Below are 6,851 nucleotides of genomic sequence, written 5' to 3'. Positions count from 1 at the left end.
GATCTTTGTTTCACATGTTCAACATATCATTCATGACATGCATAAAATGGTACATTGGTCACAAGAGTCTAGAAGACCAAACTCTGTTTGGGTGAAATGGGTTCCTAACACCTTCCCATTCCATAACCTAGTCTCCAGATTTAGGTTTTTGGTTAAGTAGATCTAGCCTTGTCTTTATTCTATTTTGGGTAGAATGTAACTTGGACAACAAGCCATATATTTTTGGTAGATTGTAACTAGGACCCAAAACTATGTAATTTTCAAGTTTTTCAAGATATGTAATTTTTATTTAATCAATGATGATAGGCCAAAAACGTATTGGCCCCTTGTGATGGATTAATTGATTAATTAGCCAAGTTTAATTAATTAACCAATTTAACATGCAAACGCGTGGTAGCACAAACAAATCACCAATAAACTAAAGTGCAACAGAAAAAAATTGACACGATGATTTGTTTACGAATGGGGAAAACCGCCAAGGCAAAAACCCCACCAGGTGATTTTAAGGTCACCACTCCCGAGAATCCACTATTATCAAAACTAATGTTTAACCCGCGCAATGTGCGGGGTTGTTTTACATATTAATGAGCTTTGCTTTAATAACGTAGTATATTTAAGCATATAGTGTCCAATGTCCCCTAAAAATTTTTAAAAATATTTTTTTCACATCACTTCTTGTGTGTACTTCCTTGCTAGGAGAGACTAAAAAAAAAAAACTGATTTTAAGCAACTAAAATTTACTTGACAATTTCAAATAGCAAATCTGCTATTCCTAAGAACCACAATGAATCACACCGAACTAAATCTTGCAAGACAATTTCAATTTTACAACCAAAATGTTGAAAAGAAAATAATGGCTAACTAACTAATGATATTCTCTTTATTTCGCTTATTCTTGTAAGATTTAATTGTGTAGAGTAGTATTGATGCCACAACCAGCTAAAGAGGCTCTTCCATAGGTTGAGCGACCATCCATGACGTAGGGTTAATTTGAGAATGCTGTTGTTGGTATTGACCAAGAGAAAACTCATGGATTTAAAACTAAGAATAACTTGTGGCAAGGCAAAGTGTTCAATTCCAAAGAGTTCAGGTTGAATTCTTTGTATGTCTGAATTCTGTATGGTACAACCATGTGTCAACTCTGTTTGCCCTGTCTGCAAGTAGTAGTTCAAAACACCAATGGAGAATAGAGGTGTGTAACTTAGCACTATGCCAATTGCGGCAAGACATGAACCCATTGTGAATTTGGCTTTAAACAATTAAAACTTACATGACAATTTCAAATAGCAAGTCAGGAAAATATTAGTCAAATAATAATGCATGATAAATAGTACATGGGAATTTCAAATTCTGAAGCCAAAACAATACATAACCCTTAAAAGGGACATTGAATCCAACTTTTTAATCGTAAAAGAAAAAAGAAAAAGCTATAGTGCATCCCAAATCCACAATTCCAAAAAAGCTGCAATGATACACATAAAATCTAAAAAGAAAACAACCACCCTCAACCCACAATATATAATCAATACAAAATTCCACTTGTCACATATAAAATACATTATCAATAGTAGATGGGAAGCTTAAATTCTAAAACTAAACCAATTCATAACCCTTCACTAAAATTCATGACAATATGTACAAAGAAAATGACATACAATAACCCTTCCTTGGCCTTGTTTAGCAATTGTTGAAATGTGGGCTGGTTCAGGAACGAAGTAGGAATCACAAATTGCTTCTTTTCACTTTCTCCAACATATACTGCAAGGTAGTCTTTTGGAACATCTAAAGATTTTGAAGCTGCATGTTTTGAAAATGAGTTTGACCGGCAGAGAATGTGCATAGCATGTATAATACCAAGCAAACGAATAGCCATTGCTATCTGTCTCTATTATTGCCTGAAAAATGGCAAAGATCATAGATGAGGAGGAGGAAGAAGTAAGGATTTGATACCAGAGGATGTGAAGACTTATGGCTGTGGAATGATATGTATGTGTATATGTAGGTGCATGGTGTATGTGAAGATCTCTGAAATTTGAAGTGAGAGGTGTAGAGGAATTTGGGCGGGAATTGGTGAGAGACATGAGCATTTGATGGATCACATGGACCTGTCTTTCAACTAATAACCAAGAACTTGGTAGTGAGTAGTGTCTACTTAATATTTGTTAGAACATGTTTTGGCCAAGATTTTCTGGCAGAGAAACCAAAAAGGGACCCAGTTGAATCAAGGATATGTGGAATGAGAAATTTTGAACAACTGGCTGATCACTTATAATTAAATGGTACAGGTTGAAACAAATGTCTAACTGGGACCAAATAAGTCGCTTCAATAATATGCCCTTTGGATAAACAATTACCTACATTCGTAAGATCCTGCATCTTTTTACACAGTTGAAATTTTAAGATAACCGCTATGGAATATTCTCTATGAACCAATTTTTGTAGTCTGATTCTCAACTTGCATGATATCTCAATCCAGGGGAAAAAAGAAAAGCAAACAAATAAAGTTACCGGAAAAGAAACTCATTTTCTCAACAAAGTGGAAAATGGTCATTATGTTCAAAATTGAAACTGACTATGAACTTTTAAATTACTATGACATTATCAGGAAAAAACAAACCCAAGGCTACAATTTCAAGGAGAAATAATTCACTGTTTCATTTAGATAAATTTGAGTTTGATAGTATCATCATTTGGTTTTAATTGAACTCTCTGAACAATAGAAGAATATTGAGTACTTCAACCAAACAAAGATTTTCTTTTGCTAGCTTGTAAATCTATTACAACCTTAAGTATTGAGACCAATTGACAACAGAACACAATATAAAATAGTAGAACCCAATTCTTAATCTTTAAGATTGCAATCTGAAGATGGTTTTTCTCCCAAACCCAAACCATGGATTATGAGACATGAAGGCACCATACTCAACTCTAAGCACTAAGTTTTTGACTTAAGTGTATAAATATACATAATTGTGCTGAAGTCAGTATTTTGATGCAGAGACTGTGATGTGCTTCTGTTTAGGCTAGATCGAATTTGGGAATGCATATTAATCACATGCTATATTTAATACAGCACATGGCTTCTACTTCTAACAACTTCCTAAAATCTAGCTTGTGCATGTGCCAATGGCTGACAGTGAAGGCAGTTATGTAATCACTCAAGTTAAGGGGACAATAATTAGTTCAGAATTTTTTCACCTTTACTTCAGAAAAAAATATTGCATTTTGCTATGTTATTTAATTGATAATATATGCATCAGAATCTGGTCAATCCAGAAGCATTTGATAATGAAATAAGTGGGTCAGGATTTGGACAGAAACTCATCCCAATGATCTCTGATCTTTGTATAAAAGTATTACTGGATTGTACCAAATTTAGAAATGACTCATTCTTTAGCTTGGCAAAAAATAGCTCACTCTCAATGGATTTTCCTTGTGAAGAACATGTAAAATAATAAATGGAAAGCAAAACAATACATATTTTGACATGATTTGGCAAACTCTATGTCTACATCCGGCAACACCAGACAAAAATATCCACTATCAATGAAAATTACCACCAGTCATAAAAACCAGTCATAAACTCTCATAACCCTCACAAATATAAACTAACCCAAATCCTTAATACACCTAAAGGTGCTTTCATAATAGACTTTGTCTTCTAATTAACTCCTACGCACACAACAACAGGCTACACCACGACTCTATTTATAAGGCCTATTGCTCCTCATTTATTATTTGAGCTCCTCCTTATTATTCTTCTAGCTAAATAGAATTCCAAAACCAACTTAAAAACCTCCAAACTTATTCTTTCATGGGCTGGACTTAACAACTTCCTAAAATCTAGCTTGTGCATATGCCTCTAACTAATTTTCCCTCCAACTTGGCACATTTGAATATAGCTACAACAATCACATGGGACATATGAAATACAGCCCTGAAGCTTGGCTGGCCATGTGCCATGTCACTCCCTTGTTTCATGTCAACATCTTTCGTGTATTGCATTAGACTCTTGCATCTTCCATGTATTGCATGAGACTCTTGCATCAGTCTTATACTCTACATGTAATGTATTAGTTTCACAGTGCATGACATGCTAGAATTTCACTTCCTAAAATACTACATAACAGCAGCTTGCGTGGATTTAGTTTCACAGTCTTATTCCTATCTAATAAAAAACAGTAAATAAAGACATCTTCATTGATCTCACTTCTCACTTACATGAATTGTGATATGGCGTCTCTAAGATGAAATAGTAGTGACAATTTTGTATATCTACGTAAATTCTTTCCTTCTTTAGGCAGAAGAAGAGATGGGGATTGTCCATTCAACCCAATGTAACACATTTCTTTGAAGATTGGAACTTCTCTGGGTGGGGTTCATTAGGGAATTGAAAAGGTAATTTCAAAGAAATAAACAATAGATTGAAACCTCAATGCAGAAGTCACTTTCTAGAAATTGTGTTGTCCTTAAAATATGCATGTTAGCATAGAATGAAGAAGAGCAAACTCAGATAAATCACATATAAGACAATGAGAATCATTATTGGAAATTTATAATATCAATCATTTGGAACTTTGTCGAATCCAGTTAGTCATCATTTCTTCCTAATAACATAATACAGATTTTTTGTAAAAATATATATGATTTATGACTATTAAAAGGGATAATCAAACAGGGGGGCCAACTTCAAAATCAGAGGTGATGACAATTTGTGCTACAAAAACCAATATTTTTAAGTAAAAACCAACCTAAGAAATCGAGGAGTAGATATAGTGGAGAGAGCGAATTTACCACCAAATCTTAGATGTGTGCTTGGTTCATTAAAGCTACATCAAAAGGGAATCTCCTTCTCCTACCAAATCATTTTGGGAACCTCGGGTCTCATACATGGTGTGGGGTAAAATACACCAAGAGAGGAAACTACAATGATGCAAATTTGCTTTGAAAAAAAAAACATGCATATGGAGTTAATAGTCCAATTTTGTAAGGGATTAAAAAGACAAACCTTCAAATGTGCATTGTGTCGTTTTCTCTCCCAACGCCAATTATTCCCATCATTCATGGTCCTAAACCTAGATTTGAAATTCCTTTAAAGACATTTCAAAAAACATTTAGTCCATAAAAAGGTGTGCAAGGTTACTCATGAATCTTGATTGCTAACCCTAAAGTGAACCACCAATGTTGTTGATGATTTACAAAAAAATGCAACTTTGACATGTAGATCATTACTAAAATATTGATACCCTCGAAGGTATATTTACATTTACATTTAAATTTATTTTATATGCACATATGCTCATTATGCATCTTTCATTATATTAAGAAAATACAAAACCATTTTTAACATTTAATGAGGAAAACCCCAAATTGAATTTATAGTTTTTATTTTTTTGCATTGGAGCGTAAAACTGCAATCCATGACCAGATAAATGGGTTATTTTCTCTGAGATTGATCTTGATCTGCCTTCCTCATAAATGGTTTGTGTTAATCTTCTAGTCTTATGCAGAGTTCCAATTTGGCTTTAAAGTATAATGAACAATATAAAATAAAATTTTAGAATAAAAACAACATTATAATTTTATCAAACAATTTGTAAGCATGTAACTAAAATGCAGTTACCATTACCATTAGAACAATATTTCTAACGTAAAGACCATCAATTACATACAGTTGGGTTGATGTTTGAGTAGAAAATGCTTGAGAAGTTCTTAGAGGACAGTTGCTTATTCATGAAATTGTGGTGCAACACTATCTGCAATAAGTAAGCACACCATCACATAACTATGAAAAAAACCATGTACATGTTATGTAATATTACCAATTGCATCACATTTGGTTCATAATTCATTTTATCCACCATGCTGATATCTTCTAGACTTCATTCTTCTAAACTTTTGTTCATATTCATTGTTCATAAATAAATGAATTATATAGATTTATCACGGTATGAGGTGGGAAAAATTGAACCCAAACATCACATATTAAGTCCAAGAGGGATTTCATCAAAGATGTGGAATGCAATAAAAACAGATAAGTGCAACTTTTATCTGCATTCAAAGAAACCCAAAAATTCAAATCGAGTCCAATTTAGTAACATCATAGACACAATAGCAAACAACGAAACACATATTGCAAGATTTGAATATTTATATGAGCTTACCAATAAAATCTATTGTGGCCCAATTCATTGTCGAATAAAATCTAAGCCAAGAATCAATATTCGTTCAATGAAAGATCAAACACAAATGCATTTTTTTGGAAAATTTGATAGTTGCAAAATGGATCAGATTGTAAGAGATGCTGATAAAAAAAGGAGGGTTCTTTTCAATTTCTGAAGCCACAGAATTGGTTTACGATTTTGGATTTTCTTCTTCCTATGTCTGTTGGTTTGGAATGGAACATGCAAATGGAAAGAAAGTGGGCTGAATTTGGAAAACTACACAGAAAGAGTATTCGAAACAGGAAAAATAACAATGTTATACTAACCTTGTGTATATGGAGTTGCAGAAACGAAACAAACAGAGCGTGAAGAGGGAAGAATTTCCTTTTTTTTGTTAGTTTTTGTTGAACGAAACAGAAACAGCAAATGATAACATTTTTGTTGAGATGCAGCACCAAATTGATCCATAAAGATTTGAAGAGTAAAGACATATAGCCAAAACAAATTGAACCCAAATATCCCAAAGAAAAACCAAATAACTGATATTAAAAACCATTATAAACCAAATTCCTTACTCAAAACCGAACCTAAGCCAAAACCTAAATTCAATCCAATCTAACCAAAATACCAAGACCTAAATCATATTTGACCCCAAATTTAAAGAACTAAAAAACAGAAACTATACCG

General features: G+C 33.2%; 1 long non-coding RNA gene across 1 annotated transcript; it reads right to left on the bottom strand.

The window, feature by feature from the left end:
• Window positions 1–1,300: 1,300 nt before the first annotated feature.
• Window positions 1,301–6,851, bottom strand: LOC142643782 (uncharacterized). Its single transcript, XR_012845918.1, has 3 exons — window positions 6,491–6,851; window positions 5,009–5,075; window positions 1,301–1,895 (listed from the first exon to the last, which is right to left on the bottom strand). It is a non-coding gene; the product is annotated as an uncharacterized LOC142643782 (long non-coding RNA).

This window comes from Castanea sativa, chromosome 7 (genome assembly GCF_040712315.1).
Source record: "Castanea sativa cultivar Marrone di Chiusa Pesio chromosome 7, ASM4071231v1".
In the NCBI taxonomy this organism is placed as follows: Eukaryota; Viridiplantae; Streptophyta; class Magnoliopsida; order Fagales; family Fagaceae; genus Castanea; species Castanea sativa.
This window is presented reverse-complemented; position numbering and strand designations above follow the sequence as displayed.